General features: G+C 43.2%; 1 protein-coding gene across 3 annotated transcripts in view; it reads right to left on the bottom strand.

The window, feature by feature from the left end:
* Positions 1–21,134, bottom strand: part of sema4ba (sema domain, immunoglobulin domain (Ig), transmembrane domain (TM) and short cytoplasmic domain, (semaphorin) 4Ba) — a 435,779-nt gene that overhangs the window by 286,766 nt on the left and 127,879 nt on the right. For all 3 annotated transcript variants that reach the window (XM_059952676.1, XM_059952674.1, XM_059952678.1), the window contains one exon: positions 5,890–5,983. The gene's annotated coding sequence lies outside the window, so the exon portion shown is untranslated. The remainder of the gene's footprint in view (positions 1–5,889; positions 5,984–21,134) is intronic.

Here is a 21,134-nt window from a genome sequence, read left to right as displayed (position 1 = left end):
TCCAGCAAAAGCATCAAGCCGCACCACCCACCACGTGGTAGGTATGTCATTAATATTCAATGCTCACATAGATCTGTCGTAAATGTTGTGACAGCCCTTGTCTCTACCTACCACTCAGAGGCTGAGGAGTCCAGATTCCAACCTCCTCTCAGTAAAAGCCTTCCTCAGATCACCTCTAAATCTCTTACCTCCCCCCCCCTCCCCGCTGCCCCCCACCTAAAACCTTTAGTTTTAGGTATTTCTGCTACCAGGCACTTTCATTGGAGAGACAGACCGAGTCTATGCCTCTCAAAATTTTGTAAACTTCTACCAGCTACCTCCCTGATCACCTTCTGCTCCAAGGAAAAGAAACACAGCCTCCCTAGTCTTTCTATGCTTGGCAACATCCACAATCACTTCTGCATCAGCTCCTGTATATCTGCATCCTTCCTAAATTATGCAACAGCTGTATGCCAGCTGTTCTTCAATAAAGTTTTACATTTTAATCCAGAATTCTGAGGTATTGATTTGGAAGGGGGAGTCTACATCCTTTATCCAATATTTTATCAAGCTGTACATAATATCCTACAGCTGGTGGCATATTAAACCCCACAACATGCCCACAACTCATTAAACGTTTAGAGTTAATGAGTTGTGGGTATGTTATGTTGGCGCAAAAAGTGTTGTCACACTTGTGGGCTGTCCAGCATAATCTACGCTGATTCGACTTGATGCAAACAGTGTAGTTCTCATGCATTTTGATGTATATACGATAAATAAAGCTAGTCTTTATCTTTCGATGGCTGCCAAACAGGAATGTGTCAGAATCTGATCCAAACACGCGATGCCGCATGTAAGGACGCTGACCAAGATTTATCACAATGCAGCTTATCTCAATATTGACAGATCCTTTGGAATCCGATGCAAAACAAGCTTGGATAATCAGGCACATGGACAATAATCATTGCTGGACCGAGAGTTGATGGTGAGTTTCTATAGCAGACAGGGTTGTGTATACATTGAGAGGTTGATGCTCCAGAGGTGAAAGTAGGTGACCTTGGATTTGGACAGAGTGTGGGATCAGAAGCATGAGAGTTCATGGTTAGTGTACACAGCTTGCTATGGGGACTTATACTTGGTCCGGCCAATATATATTTTTGACATAAAAGGATGCTGCGCACAGAGCAATCCCTTTCCCACACTCATTTTCCCTGTATCTGTTCTTACAGGATCTTCTTATCGAGGTATACAAAATTATGAGGGGCATAGATAGGGTGAGTGCACGCAAGCTTTTTCCTCTCAGCTTGCATGAGACTAGAGTGAGAGGTCATGAAGTGAAATATTTAAGGGGAATTTGAGGGGGTGGTATGAGTGTGGAACAAGCTACCAGCAGAAGTAGGTTCAATTACAACATTTAAGATAAGTTTGCATAGGTACACTACTGTGCAAACGTATTGGGCACATATAGCTAAGGTTCCCAAGACTTTTGCACAGGGTAGTGTTTGTCAAAGTGCAACGGAGAGCCAGCTTGTACATCTGGTGGGAGAAAAGGGTATTGGGAATAACGAGAGTGGGAGAACTGTGGGACAAGTGCAGAGGAGGCGTGCCGGGGGCAGGCGGGTGGGCAGACACACCCAGCCCTGAGACCAACTGGCAAGGTCATTTGATTCCAAACAATTGGTTTATTGATCACTACAGACTGTCTTTTTGGTGCTTCCTGCTTCCTCCCCTCTCCCTTCACATTTCCCTAACCATGATTCCCTCTCCCTGCCCTCTTCCCACTTTCAGTACACAATGGAGACCCATATCGGAATCAAATTTATCATCACTCACATATGTCGTGGAATTTGTTGTTTTGCAGCAGCAGCAGAACAGGGCAATGCATAAAATTACTGCAGTACTGTGCAAAAGTCTTAGGCAACCTAGCAAAATACAGAATGTGTGGCTAAGACTTTTGCACAGTACTGTGTAATCTCATATAGATGTAAACGATACCATGACACTATGACATTATTTTCACAAGTGCTTTCCCTGATGCTCCGATCTGATGACATCATTAGATCAGATTATTTGGTCATCTACTTTGGTCATTTGGTCATTTGGTCATTTATTTATTTATTTATTATTGTTTAATTATTTAGGGTTTTATATTGCTATATTTCTACACTATTCTTGGTTGGTACGACTGTAACGAAACCCAATTTCCCTCGGGATCAATAAAGTATGTCTGTCTGTCTGTCTGTTATCACTTAATGTTTATGGACTTTGTTGCAGACAAATATACTGCCTGGTTTTCTCCACTGCAACAGTGATTACATTCTCACACCCACTACTTGAATTTACACTTCAAATATGCACTGGAAGGCAAGAGGATAATTATCCTGTTATTTGCCAGTGTATTTACATAAATCTGCCAACTAACTTGATTATTACGATTTTTAAATTAAGTTTCATTTTCACTTTACATGAATGAATGAGGTATGAAGGGCTGTGATACAAGTGCAGGTAGATGGGACTAGGCAAAAAGCCAAACCAGCATAGACTAGATGGGCTGAAGAACATGCTTCTACACGTAAGCTCTCCATGTTTATCCCCACATTCCCAACCATTCCCCCAGGTTCTACCACGTACACGTGCAAAAAGGATAAATTCCTCCAAGAGGACCAGCGCAATGTCGTGGTCTGGAGGCTTGTGTGTCTCAATGACCCAGAGAGCTACGCTGGCTGGAGTCAGGGCTTTATGCTTTGACCCTTGGTAGGGTCACCCATGCCAAACAGGTCAAAGGGTAGAGGCCAGACTAAGAGTGGTCCACTGGTCCTCCAGGTTCGGGGGGGGGGGGGGTGTCCAGCTCAGGGCTAACAACCCTGACTGGTCAAGCAGAACTGTTATAGAAACAGCATTGAAGAATCCTTTTGCTTCGGAATGTGACAGTATTCCGGAGTGTCCACTCGGGACTGACAGCAGTGAAAACTGAGCCGCTGACACAATGAAGGATGCCCTGAATAGTGCCAGAGATGCAGGACCTTCATTACGGCCTCCTGTGGCGTAACGGCCAGTAGGCAGGGACACGTTACAGTGGCTAATTAACCTAACAACCTACATATTTTTAGACTGTGTGAGGAAACGGAAAAATCCAGAGGAAAATCACTTCCGATTACAGGGGAGAACGTGCAAACTCCACACAGACAGCACTGGAGGTCGCTGGACCTGTGAGGCAGCTACAACTCTTGGGCCATCGTTTCACTTTTTTTTTGAGAACAGGGGAGTCAATGAAAGATCTTCTTACAGAATTTTGAGGGATGGATTTGATAGGAGGAGCTGCAACCTATCAGAGATAACAGTATCAGGTGTTGGCTTCAGCCATTCAAGCTGTCCCATCATTCAATAAAATATTGGCTGGTTCTCTATCTTAACTGTGCATTCTGATTCTCTCCCCATATCCCTTGATGCTCTATGTCTAATTTGGGACATGAGCAAACAGTCCAACTATTCAGAAGCAGTGGAGTGTGATAATGGCTTCAAAATACAGCACCTCATTCACATGCAAATACCCTTTAATCCTAAAGTATTATATTTACATAAACAGATCCGAACCATGCAGAATGGATGATTTTGCCACTTATTTGAACTGAGTGCACAGTGTTCTGTGCTCCAGGAACTTCCGGATCGGTCTGTTGAATCTGAATCTTTATGGAAATCCCCTCCTACTGCAGAACATTGCTTTGAGATGCCCACAAGGCTACAGCGTCTAATAGCCATTATTGTCTCTATTACTAATGGTGTTTTCTTAAACTGAATTGGCAAACTAGAGGCGTACTGTTTGTGTGAAGTTTGCACGCTCTCCCTAAGTTCACAGGGGTGTCCCCCGTTTCAGTTTCCTTCCACGTCCCATACAACCTGTGGGTTGGTTAATTAAACTCTGTGAAATGCGCCAAGAGGAGAATGAAATAGGGTGGGGTAGGTTTAATCCAAAAATGGGTCCTTTATTGTGAGCACAGACGCAGTGGGGAGAAGAGCTGGCTTCCTTGCTCTATGACTTTTCAACTGAAAATTCAAGCAGCTAATGTCCATAAATAGAGGTAAACTATGGCTATAATAAAGCAATATTCTGAGATGAAATGTGCTTCCTTCTGTAAATTAACTTTTTACTTGTCCTATCAGACCAGGGAGTTCCTACGTGGGGTCCACAGATCCCCTGCTTAACATTATTGGTGCATGACATTAAAAAAGTTTTTTTTAATGTGTGAGGTCCTATCATTTCTACCCGTGGCCATCAAACTTTACAACTCCTCCCTCGGAGTGTCAGACACCCTGAGCCAATAGGCTGGTCCTGGACTTATTTCCACTTGGCATGATTAACATTATTATTTAATTATTTATGGGTTTATATTGCTATATTTCTTCACTATTCTTGGTTGGTGCGGCTGTAACGAAACCCAGTTTCCCTCGGGATCAATGAAGTATGTCTGTCTGTGTTAAACCATTTTAAATAACTCCTAAGATATCCTAAAAATTCAAATACCTGATGATCATGTCACATCAAATTATAAGAGTATTTGGCAAATACGGAGAAAAGTTTTCTTAAGAAATCACAGAAAAAGGAGACATAACACGATTGCACACAAAATGCATTTTGTGTGTGTTGCTTGAATTTCCAGCATCTACAGATTCCCTCGTGTTTACATAACATGATTAGGTAGAATTAAGTCAGATTTAATAAAGGGAAAATTAAAAATGAAATAGAAAATAAATACTTAGCAGGTCAGGGAGCATCTACGGAGAGAAGAATAGAGTTAACTTTTTTAAGTCAATGACCCTTCATCTACTGAAATCACTATCTGGTCATTATCTCATTGTGGTCATGTGTGAAGCATCACCTTACTTATGATAGTATTAGATGGCTGGCTGCACTTCAAAACTCATTTTCTGGAATGGAAAAAATGCGAGCACACAGAGGTCACGTTCCATTATATGATGTGGAGATAGCAAGATCTTGATGGGGAAACAGCACTTCAAAGAGCATACATCTGCCTTGGAACTGATGTAACACTAACTGCTTTCAGTGGCTTCAGAACCAGACAGTCAAATTGAGAGGACAGGTTGCATAGATTACACAGGTATTCCTTGAGTATGAAAGGTGACTGAGTTATTTAATGGAGAAAGTTAATTAACACTGATGGGGATAAGAGTAATTATATCTGATTGTGACTTAGTGAGAACAAGTGGCAATAACTGAAAATCGGAGTCATGGTGGTGCCAGGAACAAGTCCTTTAAAATGGAGTAGAAATCAGGATCAAAATTTTAAGGGTGCCAATCAAAAATTTCACCAGTAAGATTGGGCAATCCTTAGGAGATAAGGGTTTATGGATTTGAGAGCTAGGGCAGACTGAGGGAAGATACTGTGATGTAAGGTGGTGCTCTAGTTGAATAGGTTGCTGGCTGAATGGCCGAATCCCACTCTATGTTTCCTTGACTAAATGCCAGTTCTTTTTACATATTTGAAAGAGGCGTTGGAATTAACATGTGAAGGAAAAAAAACTTCTCATTTCAGAGTTCAAACAGAGCCACAATGTGATCCAAATTCCACAGGGAATTACAAGGAGCTCTGGTGAAGGAAATGACTGGTTTAAAAGCAGGGTTAGCAGAAGTCTCTGGATTTCACATTCTTCTAAGAAAATCCCAGTCCCAAAGTTAAACAACAACCTGTAGACAGACCATAATTTTCATAATAAGTATTATTTTGCATTTCCCCGTTAATGCAGACCACAACATTCAACTCTTTTCTGTACATGTAGATTTAGATGGCTGTAATTTTTGGAAGCAATAAGCCAAAATTCTTGCTTCCAATGTATTTTAAAATGCTAGTGTTTTGTGTTAATTGGGACTTTGAAATTGTGTATTTAACTTACTCCAACTTTTACTGTGATTGTATCAGTGTCCAACACATGTGGCGGCTCTTAAATTAACTATCTTCCAGGCAGGACATCTGCGACTACGTTCCATCTGAAAGCACAGAACATAAAGATAAATTATTGAAAAAGAGTAATAATGTGAGCAATGAACAGTTTTCTAAATACCGTATTAAGAGTCTTAACACTGAGATGTCAACTGGACTACAGAGGTTTTGTGTTACAGAGAAAAGGAGGACATCTTTACGAACGACAGGTTAATGCATCTAAATAGGCTTACTAGGATATTCCAGGGGTCAGAATTAACCACAGAGCCCAAAGGGTTTGTGGTCACATTTGGACCAGAATGGGTTAGGATGGCAGATATCCTCTGCTAAAGAACATCGACCAACTGGAAATGCTTTCCCAATGACCCAGGAGTTACCAATACTAAGACGGTTGTATTCAGTTCCAGATTGCTTGTTTCACTGGATTCAAAGTCAAGACCTGCTGCTGTGTTGCGTCGGAACTCATGCCCTTTGATAATTACCTGATAATTTAACCAACATGCTACCAACCTCCGGAGGGTCTCCCACCAAGTCTCCCCAAAAGCCACACCACACCCCAAATGGAAGCTGCGATATCCTTTCTTCATCACTGTTGGATCTCATCCCTGAAACTCCCAAAACAACGCGATGAGATCATCTTCCTCAAAAGGTCTGTACTGGTCATGACGCAAAGGCTGGCCTCCTCAGCAGCACCAACATCCCAGAACTGAATTAAAATGGGTCTTCTCAGAACATTTTAGTCAATGAAATACTGTACTTCAGAAATGTAGTCAGCTGTACATCTCACATCTGATAATATTCGCCGGCTCTTACACATACTGAATGCAACACATAAAATCCCACCTGCCTGTGGCCGGCTGTTTCTAGGTGCTGAAAAAGTGTTTGATCTCCTTGAATGGCCATATCTTTGGAGAGTTCTAAAAGAATTTAAGTTCAGCGATAAATTTATCAATGTGATTCAAATACTGCATGCTAATCCTTCAGCCTGGGTATGTGTGGGGGGAGGTTTCTCAGAGTTACTTGACATAGGATGGGGCACACGACAAGGGGGCCCTCTGTTTCCCTTAATTTTTACTGTATCTATTGAACCGCTTGCACATTTAATTAGAAACTCTCCTCAGATCTCCCCTATAACAATAGGTACAACTTCACTATCACTTTACGCGGATGACACACTAGTTTATACGGCAAATGTTCAACAAACTCTCCCCTATGTTTTAAAAACACTGGAGCAATTTGGATTTCTTTCAGGATACAAAATTAATTTGTCAAAATCAGCACTAATGCTGATTAATACAGATAAAAGTAAGGTGACTCTCCCTCCCCAGATTAATGTTGCAAATGAGGTCCTCTACTTGGGTATTAAAGTTAATACTTCCCTATCGTCTGTGGCTAAAACAAATTACTCTTTAATTTTGAAAATAATAGAAGAAGATATTAATAGATGAAGACACCTGCCAGCATCAGTCCCAGCCCGTTTATCGGTCATTAAAATGGACATCTTACCCCACATTAATTTTATCAGCTCAATGATCCCACTTGCGCCTCCAGCAGGATATTGGCAAAAACCGTACTCCTTACTACGATGCTATGTTTGGAACAGTAAACGACCCAATATAAAGCAATCAGCTCTGCAATTCAAAAAGTCAGATGGGGGACTGGCATGTCCAAATTTTAAACTGTATCACTGGGCACTTGTATTAAAAAATCTTGGTTATTGGATAGAGGAGGATAAAGTTTCGTCATGGAAAAATACAGAACAAGAGATAATAGCGCCAATAAGGATGAAGGACTTTCTCCTTATAGGTATGTCTACCTTACCAAAAAATGTGATTTGTATTATGGTCCAATTTTAACCCATATGCTACAAGTGTTTAGAGCAGCAAAAAAATTCCTAAAATTTAAAAGCGTATGGTTCAAATCTTCTCCATTATGGAACAATAATCATCTTCTATCTGGGGGAAAACCATTCACTAACAGAACTTGGGAGAATAAAGGTATTATTACTCCAGGATATTAATGGGGCAAGTACTATCCTTAGCTTTCAAGAACTGATATCTCGATATAGTATTGATAAACACTCTCTTTTCTTCTACTTTAGAGTCAGATCAGCTTGTAAAGCCTACGGGGTTACCTGGGAGTCAGATTTAAAAGACCATCCCATTTTAAGTTGGATAGAGTGCTTCAGGACAGATAGTGTCATATATCTATGATAAATTAAACTCCCAGAAATATATGCCCACATCAGGAATGAAAGCCTAGGATAGGGACATATCTGAACTGGGACAAGACTTCGACTGGGATGCAATTTGGGATAATGCTGCCGGTGCTTCGAGAAATCCAATCACCAGTATACACACTTGAAATTTTGTCATACAGCATATTTAACACCGAGAATTAGACATCAAATGGGACTGGTTCCTGACCCATATTGCTCATTTTGACCGAACGACACCATTGGCTCTTTTATGCATGTTGTATGGGAATGTCCAGGGGTTTTTGGTTTGTGAGGGAAGGTTATCAGTATTCTTACAGAACGAACGGAGGTACAATTACCAATGGACCCCGCTGTACATCTTCTAAATGATGACTCCCACCTTTCCCTTACAGAAAACATACACAAAGTCTGGCTGGCAGGCCTGACTGCAACTAAGAAGATTGTAGTCCAGTGTTGGAAACCTCCTCATGATATTTCAAGTACTCACAGCTTCAGAGCTTTTTGGACATTTCTTACCTGGAACTATCATGAGCAAGAGTAAATGACACACGATCAAACACAATCTTAATGTGGACAAATTTGATATCTAACTTAAAAGATTACCTGTTAAAATAGGAATGCTCTGTCTGTGTATGCACAACTATTCAGTTGGTTGGTGGAGGGGGTTAGGGGTGGAGAGGGGGTGGGGATGAGGAAGAGGATGAGGGGTGGGGGGATGGTGATGAAGTTTGGGGGTTGGCTGGGTTAAACAGTCAAAATGTAATCGGCAACTGGTTGTATTGAATGTAATTTGTTGGTGTTGCAATGGAAATTAGTGATAAAAAAGAAATGTAGTCACTGTAATCATGCAGATAATGCAGCAACCTATTTACACACAGCAGGGAACTTGTATTAAAAATGTTGACGATGGAATAAATATTGGGCAAAACACCAGGGATAATCTCCTTAGAATTCTGAAATATTTCATGATTTTTCGCTTCACCTGAGGCTGATACTCTTATTCTAAAGGCAGCCCCCCTCAGCAACTTAAAATACACATGCTGAAATCACAAGAAGTAAGAGCAGGAGCAGGTCTCCAGGCCCCTCATGCCTGCCCTGCCATGAAGTATGACCGTGGCTGATAAACTGGCCCCATCGCCTCTTCTGTCTGCCATAAGCTCAATTCCCTTACCTTACAAAAATTATCTACCTCCACTGTAAAATGCTTCTACTGAGCCAAACCCTACAACCCTCTGAGACAGAGAAGTCCAAAGTACCACCATAATCTGCAAAAAGTGGTTTCCATACAAGTCAGTCCTAAACAACTGTCCCTTATCTTACAACTATGTCTCCTTAATTGAGACTTGCCCCCTTTGAAAACATCTCAACATCTACCAAGTCATAGCCGTTTGGGATCTTATATGTCTCTGTCAAGTCACCGTTCATTCTTCTAAACTTGGGAAAAATACAGGTCAAACCTACTTTGTTCATTTGTTATGTGCCGTGTCATACAACGTGGGCAATCACGATCTTTCCATGACCATGATTGTTCTTGGCAAAGTTTTCTACAGAAGTGGTTTGCCATTGCCTTCTTCTGGGCAGAGGTCTTTACAATCGGCTGACCCCAGCCATTATCAATACTCTTCTGAGATTGTCTGCCAGGCATCAGTGGTTGCATAACCAGGGACTTGAGATATAAACCAGCTGCTCATACAACCATCCACCATCTGCTCTCATGTGACTTTGATTGGGGTTGCTGAGCAGGTGCTACACGTTATCCAAGGGTGGCCTGCAGACTAGCAGGGGGAAGGAGCTCCTTATACTTCCTTTGGTAGTGACTTATCTCCAACTTGCTTTGCCTCTCTTAATCAGGCAATTGACCCATCACAGGAATCAGCATGGTGTATCTTCTCCGGATATTTCTAATATTACTCTATCAACTTTTAGATAAGAGGACCAAAACTGTGCGTCATGTTCCAGGAATAGTCTCACTAACATCCTGTACAATTGAAACAAAGCCTCCCCATTTCCAAACTCCAACCAATAGAGATCAACGTGCCATTTGCTTTCCTAACTACTTGCTGCACCCGTCTGCTTTTTTTTTGTAACTTACACACTAAGTACAAGTGAAGTGGGGCTTAAACTGAGAGCCTTTGGAGTCAGAGACAAGTTCTCTACCCAATAAGGGACAAGTGAGATTGATAGCCCCCACCCCCGATCCAATCACCGAGTTAAGGCAGGCATTCTTGCTGCACTTTCACTTCAAATCAAAAGAACAATCTCAATTTGTACAAATGGATGTGGTTCAAATGATTAAACCGAAGATTTGCCATGAACAACATGAAATTTTCACAATTACTGAATAAAATACAGATCTAGCAATGCCTATATTAGCTGCTGCTTTGTTAATATACTTCAATTGATATAAATATTTTAGGACATGAAATAGGGGAAAGTGCTACTAAATGCACAACTTTCAAGTTTGGAGAGAATGGATCTATTGTGTCCCTGCAGAGTCTACACCACATTTAATCATTCTCAACAAGCCTAGAAGTGAAGCAACAAGTTAGCTTTCCTTATTCATAGAAATCAAACTCTTTCAACAGCAACAAACCAGCTCAGAAGATGAAACCAACAACACCCACACGCCCACCAACCCTCCACGACATTAATACTCTGATATAGGTACTTCCACAAGAGTGAACCACCATTCATAGAAACCCCCAACCCTCAAAGGGTGTGCTGTAACTGAAAAATCATTATCAGGTTAGTAATGGCGAACCAGTGAACACTACCTCAGTATTTTTTTTGTAGCTTATCGTAATTTGTATTCTACACTGCTGCCACAAAATGACAAATTTCACAACTGACGTCAGCCGCAATAAACCGGATTCTGATTCTCGCACGGTCCACTTGTAGAAATGTGTAAGATTGATAAGCAGCTTTGAACACATTCTAAATTGGCACGCGGTAATGTACCTAGGAAGAAGAGATGGGGAATCAATAGCCAACAGGTAACATCCATCTCTTCCTGCAATGAAATAGAAGTTCCAGCCATGTGGCTGTGAGTTCAAATCCCACTCTTGAAACTAAGGTATAAAATCTAAACTGGTGTGGGCATGCTGCACAGTCAGAGATGCCAGCTTTCTCATGGCACACTAAACCGTGTTCTTCTCTGCCACTCAGTATGATTTGAAGGAGGGCTGGGGTTCTAACCAATGCTCATCCTTCAGTAATCATCGTTAGTTAATCAAAGGTGACCTGATCATTGTCATCTAGCCATGAGGAATTGGGTGCCATGATACAGAAATACCAAATTGGCTTCAGATGTCCTTAGAACTTCCTCAAGCTAGGAACCGGGGTACATAATTGCAGCAAAAAAGTTGCAAATTTGACTGATTTTAACTCCTGGAAGATATAATGCTCACTGCAACCATCATATGGGGCCAGTACTTTTCCAGTTACTCACTAGGGGCAAGTAGGTGGTGCACAGTGACAAAGCAGCCCGTACTGCTGATCTGGGATTCAACCCTGACCTGTGGTGGACTCTGTAATTGTAGACTCGGCATGTTCTCCCTGTGACCAGGTCATTTCCCCCACCCCACCCCCCCACCCCCACCCCCCACTGGTGCTCCACTTCACGCTCACATCTCACTGGTCATTTTTAATTGCCTCTGGTGCAGAAGGTGTATGGCAGGAGTTCAAGTTCAAGTTTAATTATCATCCAACTATACATGAATATAGACAAACAAAACAGTCTTCCTTTGGGGTCGAGGTGCAAAACACATTTACAACTGCATACAGCACACTGCAAATAGCACAAAGCACAAACGGCAGATATGGTTATGATTTCAGAAAAATATACAGTCACAAAAAACATGTATGCAGTCCAAGCCTCTGAGTGGCATAACTGTAGAAATAATAGTAAGTTGTCCTGGTTCAGTTTGTTCTTCCACTGAGTGAACACCAGAGGACAGAACTGAGCAAACACTGGAGAGCAGCACCGTCCGAACACTGGAGGGCAGCACTGAGCAAACACCGGAGAGCAGCACCGTCCGAACACTGGGGAGCAGCACTGAGCAAACACCGGAGAGCAGCACCGAGTGAACACCGGAGAGCAGCACCGTCCAAACACTGGAGGGCAGCACTGAGCAAACACCGGAGAGCAGCACCGAGTGAACACCGGAGAGCAGCACCGTCCAAACACTGGAGGGCAGCACTGAGCAAACACCGGAGAGCAGCACTGAGTGAACACCAGAGAGCAGCACCGAGTGAACACCGGAGAGCAGCACCGAGCAAACACCGGAGGACAGAACTGAGCAAACACCGGAGAGCAGCACCGAGTGAACACCAGAGGACAGAACTGAGCAAACACCGGAGAGCAGCACCGAGTGAACACCAGAGGACAGAACTGAGCAAACACCGGAGAGCAGCACCGAGTGAACACCAGAGGACAGAACTGAGCAAACACCGGAGAGCAGCACCGAGCAAACACGGGAGAGCAGCACCGAGCAAACACCGGAGAGCAGCACCGAGTGAACACCGGAGAGCAGCACCGAGTGAACACCGGAGGGCAGCACCGAGCAAACACCGGAGAGCAGCACCGAGTGAACACCGGAGAGCAGCACCGAGTGAACACCAGAGAGCAGCACCGAGTGAACACCGGAGAGCAGCACCGAGTGAACACCGGAGGGCAGCACCGAGCAAACACCGGAGAGCAGCACTGAGCAAACACCGGAGAGCAGCACCGAGTGAACACCGGAGTGCAGCACCACGCGAACACCAGAGGGCAGCACCGAGTGAACACTGGAGGGCAGCACTGAGCAAACACCGGAGGACAGAACCAAGCAAACACCGGACAGCAGCACCGAGTGAACACTGGAGGGCAGCACCGAGTGAACACCAGAGGACAGAACTGAGCAAACACCGGAGAGCAACACCAAGCGAACACCGGAGAGCAGCACCGAGCAAACACCGGAGAGCAGCACCGAGCGAACATCGGAGAGCAGCACCGAGTGAACATCGGAGAGCAGCACCGAGCAAACACCGGAGGGCAGCACTGAGCAAACACCGGAGGGCAGCACTGAGCAAACACGGGAGAGCAGCACCGAGTGAACATCGGAGAGCAGCACCGAGCAAACACTGGAGAGCAACACCGAGCGAACACCGGAGGACAGAACTGAGCAAACACCAGAGAGCAGCACCGAGTGAACATCGGAGAGCAGCACCGAGCAAACACCGGAGAGCAACACCGAGCGAACACCGGAGGACAGAACTGAGCAAACACCAGAGAGCAGCACCGAGTGAACACCGGAGGACAGCACCGAGCAAACACCGGAGAGCAGCACCGAGTGAACACCGGAGGGCAGCACCGAGCGAACACCGGAGGGCAGCACCGAGCAAACACCGGAGGACAGCACCGAGCGAACACCGGAGGGCAGCACAGAGCAAACACAGGAGAGCAGCACTGATGGGAAGAGCCAATCCTCAGCCTAAGTACATATTCCAGCACGCCCCGCAGGGGCTCTTCCACACCGCCTCAGTCTCTCCTCACCTGGCCAACTGCAACAGGCAACTCAGTGGCCCCAGCTTAGTCCTCGCCACACCAGCAGCAACGCAGCTCCTCTGCTATCGGCCTCGCTAATGAACCAATGAAGCAGACTTGCAGTATTCAAAGTTACCGATATCTAAGATTATAGGGAAAGATGGCAGAGAAATGGAACTTATGAGATTTGCTCAGAGTTTGCATGAACTGGGTGGTAAGAATGGCCTGAAAACATTTGAACTATAAAACAAAATATGAAAAATGAACACACAGTGGGCTGGTGAGTGAATTCCTGTGCTCTACAACTCCAGGGCTCGGTGAGTCCAAATCCCACCATTAATTTTTTTTATCTGTCACAAAATTACAAAACTTGCAAACCATGAAAGGAACCATTACCACAGAAGTGGCTCCAATTTATCTCTCACTTTGTTATGCTACTCACATAAATGAAAATATTAAGACAATATATTACCAAGCAAATTCCAATCACAGAATGCATTTCAAGGAAGCAGGAAGTACCAGTGGGCCAGACTGTAAACAGGTTATCTGCCCAAATTCATATCCTTTACAGATGAAAGATGAGCACATAATTTCCCTTCACGGAATTAATTATCTGCAAGGGTCTTGCACAGTCTGTAATATCTGTCACCTGCTTGCCTTACAAGATTTGATTTCAGGAATTTCTGGGCATTTCGTATAACGTTGACACAGCCTTTCCTCTGAAGATATGCTGAAATAGTAAATTCAATGCTAGCTGTCAAAAATTAATTATATAGAAGAAATTACAGAGGAGTTCCTGAAATAGCAATAATTTCTGCCTGATCATTCTGTGAACACTATCCCTGCTGAGGCATCATCGTCCAAACACACTTCGGTCCAGAACAATTCAGTGAATACTACAAAATGGTCAGAATTAGAATCACCCATATATCACCCATATATGTCATCAAATGTGTTAACTTTGCAGCAGCATTAACACTGCAAAACATGATAATAGAGAGAAAAATAAAAATTGAATTATAGTCCACATTATATAGGCATCAGTTAGTCTCGAGAGACCATGGATTTATGCCTTGGAAGGTTTCCAGGGCGCAGGCCTGGGCAGGTTTGTATGGGAGACTGGCAGTTGCCCATGCTGCAAGTCTCCCCTTTCCATGCCACCGATGTTGTCCAAGGGAAGGACAAGGGCCGATACAGCTAGGCACCGGTGTCATCGCAGAGCAATGTGTGGTTAAGTGCCTTGCGCAAACACAACACGCTTAGCTGAGGCTCGAACTAGCAACCTTCAGATCACTAGACCAACGCCTTAACCACCTGGCCACTCGCCAACACAATCATAGTTAAATTAAATTAGTGCCAAAAAAAAGTAGTGAGGTAGTGTTTATGGGTTCAACGTCCATTCAGAAATCGCAGGGCAGAGGGGAAGAAGCTGTTCCTGAATCGTTGAGTGTGTGCCTTCAGGCTTTTGCACCTCCTTCCTGATAATAGCATTGAAAACAAGGCACGACCCAGGTGATGTTGGTCCTTAATGACGGGCACCGTTGCCTTTTTGAGACATCGCTCCTCGAAGAAGATATCCTGTATACTACGGAAGCTAGTGTATAACTCTCTGCAGCTCAGTTCAATCCTGTGCAGTAGCCCCCCCCCCCCCCCCCCCCAACCACACTCATACCAGATGGTGATGCAGCCAGTTAAAATGCTCTCCACAGTACACCGGTAGAAACTTGCAAGTGCTTTTCATGACATACCAAATCTCCTCAAACTCCTAATGAAATATAGCCCTAGGCCAGTTTATTTTGTTAATTCACTGCTATTTTCTTCTGCATCTTAAGAGTCATAAATGAATACAAGGAGGAAACAGGCCTTTTGGCCCACAATCTGCACTGGCCCTTGACCAGTTACAATAACTCTACATTAAACACCCTCCGTTTTAAATTTGCCCCATATTCTTATCAACTTTCCCCAGATTGCACCACTCACCTACAACTAGGGACTATTTTCAGAGGTCCGCTAACCAGCCACTGCACATCTCTGGGATGTAGAAGGGATCAAGAGCACCCAGAGCGAACATACAAACACCACACACTCCACACCTTAAATCTGCAGTGAATCTGGTTCTCAGTGTGAGGCAATGAATCACTAACTACACTGCTGTACCATATTCTTTTTCTCTTGAACAGGAATGAATTATTTAAAAGAAGGTTGGGTAGATTTAATTGGCTATTGAAGGCCAGGAGGATATTTTTTGGATCTCCCAGACCACCAACTCCTCTCTTCACCCCCAATTCCCACTTCATCAGCAGCCATTTTACCTCACTGTCAAGTCCATCATGGGTAAAGCCCTCCCCACCATTGAACAAATCTACATGAAGTGTTGTCAGAGGAAAGCAGCATCCAGTATCAGGGACCCCCTCCACCCAGGACATGCTCTCTTCTCACTGCTGCCATCAGGAGGAAGATACAGGAGCCTCAGAACTCACACCACCAGCTTCAGGAACAGTTATTATCCCTCAACCATCAGCCTCTTGAATCAAAGGGGATAACTTTACTCAGTTTCACTTGTCCCATCATTGAAATATTCCCATGATCTATGGACTCACTTTCAAGGACTATTCATCTCATGTTCTCGATATTTATTGCTTATTTATCTATTATTATTACTATTTTTTTCTTTTTGTGTTTACACAGCTTGTTGTCTTTTAAACACTAGTTGAATGCCCAAGTTGATGTGGTCTTTCATTGATCCAATTATTGTTATTATTCTATTATGGATTTATTGAGTTTGCTGACAAGAAAATGAATCTCAGGGTTGCATATGATGACATATACGATAATGAAGTTACTTTGAACTTTTAATTTTACTCAATTTTCCTCACCAGGATCGCCCACTCCCTGGCAGCTGGGATCAACTGAGAGAATTATACCAATCGTACAGGTAACAGGCAGCCACTATCATCTTGTTCATCTCCTGCCTATAAACCCATCGCTTTCTTCAAACCAACCCACAGTTCCCAACCCAATTACTTTACCCTTAGTCACTGAGGGCCAGAAGACAAAAAGTGGTTAATTTGTTTGTTTTGTTTGCTACGGACAAGTAGTTTGCTGCGTTTCAACAGCATCATCTTAAAATGGAAGATATGCATCAAAATTGCACTGGAGATGGAGTTCAGCCAGCAAAATCAGGACCGTGTTGCAACAGAATTAATTAATCAGCCATGTATGAAGCATTGCTCAACTTGATCATATCAACAGACAGCATATACATATGCTTATCATGGTCAAAGAATTAGTTGCACATATTTTAGATATTGATATGGAACTAACACAATAGTTTTTTTTAAAGAGGAAACACAGCCAAGATGGACATCAGCCAAGTGTATAAGAGAGGCAAGAGTGTATAGCAGACTGCTGGAAAATGATGCTGGAGAGGTAGTAATGGCGGACAAACTGAATAAGTATTTTGCATCAGCCTTCACGGTGAAGGACACTAGCAGTATGGTGGAAATTCCAGGTGTCAGGGGTCATGAAATGAGTTAAGTTACCATAACTAGAGAGAAGGGTCTTGGGAAACAGAAAGTTCTGAAGGTACATAAGTCACCTGGACCAGATGGTGTGCACCCAAAGTTCTGAAAGAGATTGCTGGCGAGACCGTGGAGGCATTAGCAATGATCTTTCAAAAAAATTAAGATTATGGATTGGTTCTGGAAGATTTGAAAATTACAAATGTCACTCCATTCTTCAAGAAGAGAGAGAGGCAGAAGAACAGAAAGAATAGGCCAGTTAGTCTGACCTCAGTGGTTGGGAAGATGCTGGAGATGATTATTAAAGATAAGGTCTCTGAATACTAGGAGGCACATGATAAAATAGGCCGTAGTCAGCATGGTTTCCTCAAGGGAAAATTTTGCCTGATAAATCTGTTGGAATTCTTGGAATAACAAGCAGGATAGACAAAGGAGAATCAGTTGATGTTCTGAACTTGGATTTTCAGGACTTTGAAAAGGTGCTACACAAGGCTGCTTAACAAACTACGAGCCCATGGTACTATAGGAAGGATTCTAGCATGCATAAAGCAGAGGTTGATTGGCAGAAGGCAAAGAGTGGGAATAAAGGGAGCCTTTTCTGGCTGGCTGCCGGTGACTAGTTGTATTCCACAGGGGTCTGGGTTGGGAATGATTCTTTTTATGTTATATTTCAATGATTTGGACGATGGAATTGATGGCATTGTTGCAAAATTTGCAGACAATATGAAGATAAGTGGAGGAACAGGTAGCTTTGAGGAAGTACAGAGGCTACAGAAGGACTTCGACAGATTAGGAGAATGGGCAAAGAAATGGCAGATGGAATACAGTGTCGGAATTGTAGGGTCATGCACTTTGGTAGAAGAAATGAACGAGTTCATTTTTTTTTAACATGGAGAGAAAATACAAAAAATTGAGGGGCAAAGAGACTAGGAAGTCTTTGTGTTGGATTCTTTAAAGGTCTACTTGCAGGTTCAGTCAGTGGTGAAGAAGGAAAATGCAATGCTAACATTCATTTCAAGAGGATCAGAATATAAAAGGAAGTATGCAATGTTGAGACTTTATAAAGCACCGGGAAAGCCTGTGGGCCCTTTATCTTAGAAAGGATGTGCTGAGACTGGAGAAGATTCAAAGGAGGTTCACGAAAATGATTGAAGGGTTGAAAGGCTCAGGGGTGCTGGAGCTCACCAGAGCACTGCTCCAACACCTCCGTAAAAAAAAATTCAAAATAATCAAGCAGGGAATTTAACAGCGGCCGCATATTAAATAGAGGGAATTTTAAGGAAGCAGGGGTTGGGGAGAGAGGGTGGTGGCTGGTGAGAAAAATACCACTAACAACATTAGGATATTTGATCGTTTTCACTCGACCCATTGTCCCAGCATACCCTGCTGTAGCTTCCCGCCATTTCACAGATCCTCAGTCTCTCTCCGGCACTCATTGTTTGGGCATTGTTCGCCGAGAAAATAAAAATCTTAGATCTTTTGAAAAGTGGCATGTCGCATTCCGAAGTGAGCTGTAAGGTCGGTAAGAACGAATCGAGCATTCGCACGATAAAGCAGAAAGAAGCTGAAATTCGTGGAAATGTTAGTGCTACCCCTACAGCGACAAAAATGGACTCTCTGGTTTGTGATAAAGTGCTTGCAAAGACTGAGAAAGCATTAAGTGTGTGGCTGGAGGACATGTCACAGAAAGAATATCCCGGTTGATGGCAAAATTATGCGTGGAAAAGCACTTAGCCTCTATGAGCACTGCTGTGAGGGGTTGAGGAAAGTGAGAGGAAGGAGATTAAGGCTAATAAGGGATGGCTGGCTAGCTATGTAAAGTGCTACAGCCTCAAGAACTTAAAGATCACGGGAGAATCGGCATGGCAGATGTACCAAGTATCCTATTATGAAGCCGATTGAAGTACATGCTTGATGTCTCGCAGAAAAAAATTGTTGATCACAAACTATCAAAAATTGGTGCTCTAAGTGTTGAAAATATAGCTAGTGAAGATGCTCTTGGAAAATTGTGTGACACCATGAATGCTTTACATCTAAAGGTAACTTGTTCAATTTTTCGTCCTGCATACCATTTAGCTCAGAATGACTAGACCATACTTTAATCACTTTGGCTTATTGGAACTTCAAAAAAAATGGTACTGACATTGGAATTGGACTGCATTCCCGCATTAATGCTACAGAGATAATTAATCACATAGCCATTAATATGAAAAAGAAAATTTGCCAGCATATCCAATTGCCAGCATTGCCAGGTGTAACAAGGATGTTAGACGAGGGTAAGCCAGTAGATGTTGTGTACCTAGATTTTCAGAAGGCATTTGATAAGGTGCCACATAGGAGATTGGTGAGTAAAATCAGAGCTCATGGCATTGGGGGCAGGGTTTCAACATGGATAGAAAACTGGTTGGCAGATAGAAAGCAAAGGGTAGCAGTGAATGGGTGTTTCTCTGACTGGCTGGAGATGACTAGTGGGGTACCACAGGACTCTGTATTGGGACCACAGCTCTTTACGATTTATGTCAATGATTTAGATGAGGGCATTGAAAACTATATCAGCAAGTTTGCTGACAATACTAAACTGGGTGGCAGTGTGACATGCGAAGAGGACGTTAGGAGAATACAGGGAGACTTGGATAGGCTGAGTGAGTGGGCAGATACTTGGCAGATGTCATTCAATGTGAATAAATTTGAAGTTATCCACTTTGGAAGCTGGAACAAGAGGGCAGAGTATTGTCTGAACGGTGTCGAGTTAGGTAAGGGAGAAATGCAAAGAGACCTAGGAGTCCTAGTTCACCAGTCAATGAAGGTGAATGAGCAAGTGCAACAGGCAGTGAAGAGGGCAAATGGAATGTTGGCCTTTGTTACAAGGGGAATTGAATACAAGAGCAAGGATTTTCTTTTGCATTTGTACAGGGCCCTGGTGAGACCACACCTGGAATATTATGTACAGTTTTGGTCTCCAGGTTTAAGGAAGGACATTCTGGCAATTGAGGAAGTGCAGCGTAGATTCACTAGGTTGATTCCTGGGATGGCAGGGCTGTCTTACGCAGAGAGATTGGAGAGATTGGGCTTGTACACGCTGGAATTGAGGAGATTGAGAGGGGATCTGATTGAAACGTTTAAGATAATTAAAGGATTTGATAGGATTGAGGCAGGAAATATGTTCCAGATGTTGGGAGAGTCCAGTACCAGAGGGCATGGATTGAGAATAAGAGGTCAGTTATTTAAAACAGAGTTGAGGAAGAGCTTCTTCTCCCAGAGAGTTGTGGAGGTGTGGAATGCACTGCCTCGGAAGACGGTGGAGGCCAATTCTCTGGATGCTTTCACGAAGGAGCTGGATAGATATCTGATGGATAGGGGAATCAAGGGATATGGGGACAAGGCAGGGACTGGGTATTGATAGTGAATGATCAGCCATGATCTCAGAATGGCGGTGCAGACTCGAGGGGCCGAATGGTCTACTTCTGCACCTATTGTCTATTGTCTATATCAAGCAGATAAATGGCAAATGTTCTGTTCTCATTGATGAATCAACAAGCCTGAGCATTAAGACCACCCTAATAGTTTACTTGAAATGTGAAAGTGATAAAGGAAGGTGGTTCCTATTTTATGTTTTGTGCTTAACATTGTAAGAAGCCCTATTCATATACAAACTTTGTATATGTCACACCCAATTTGTGTACCTGCTCATTACATGAATGGAGGTTGCCCAATACATGAAATGAGCAGGTACACAAATTGGGTGTGACATACATATATATATATATAAAGAGGATATAGGAAATGGCAAGCATTTTGTCAGCTCCGGCACCTAAAAAATTAGCATTGTACCCCTGGAAAGGCTTGTTTTTTGACGGGCATTTGATGGCACTGAGTCTGTATTCACTGGAATTCAGAAGAATGAGGGGTGACCTCATCGAAACCTATCAGATAGT

This window comes from Hypanus sabinus, chromosome 28 (genome assembly GCF_030144855.1).
Source record: "Hypanus sabinus isolate sHypSab1 chromosome 28, sHypSab1.hap1, whole genome shotgun sequence".
In the NCBI taxonomy this organism is placed as follows: Eukaryota; Metazoa; Chordata; class Chondrichthyes; order Myliobatiformes; family Dasyatidae; genus Hypanus; species Hypanus sabinus.
Note: the sequence above shows the minus strand (reverse complement) of the source record. Positions and strands in the feature narration are given on the sequence as shown.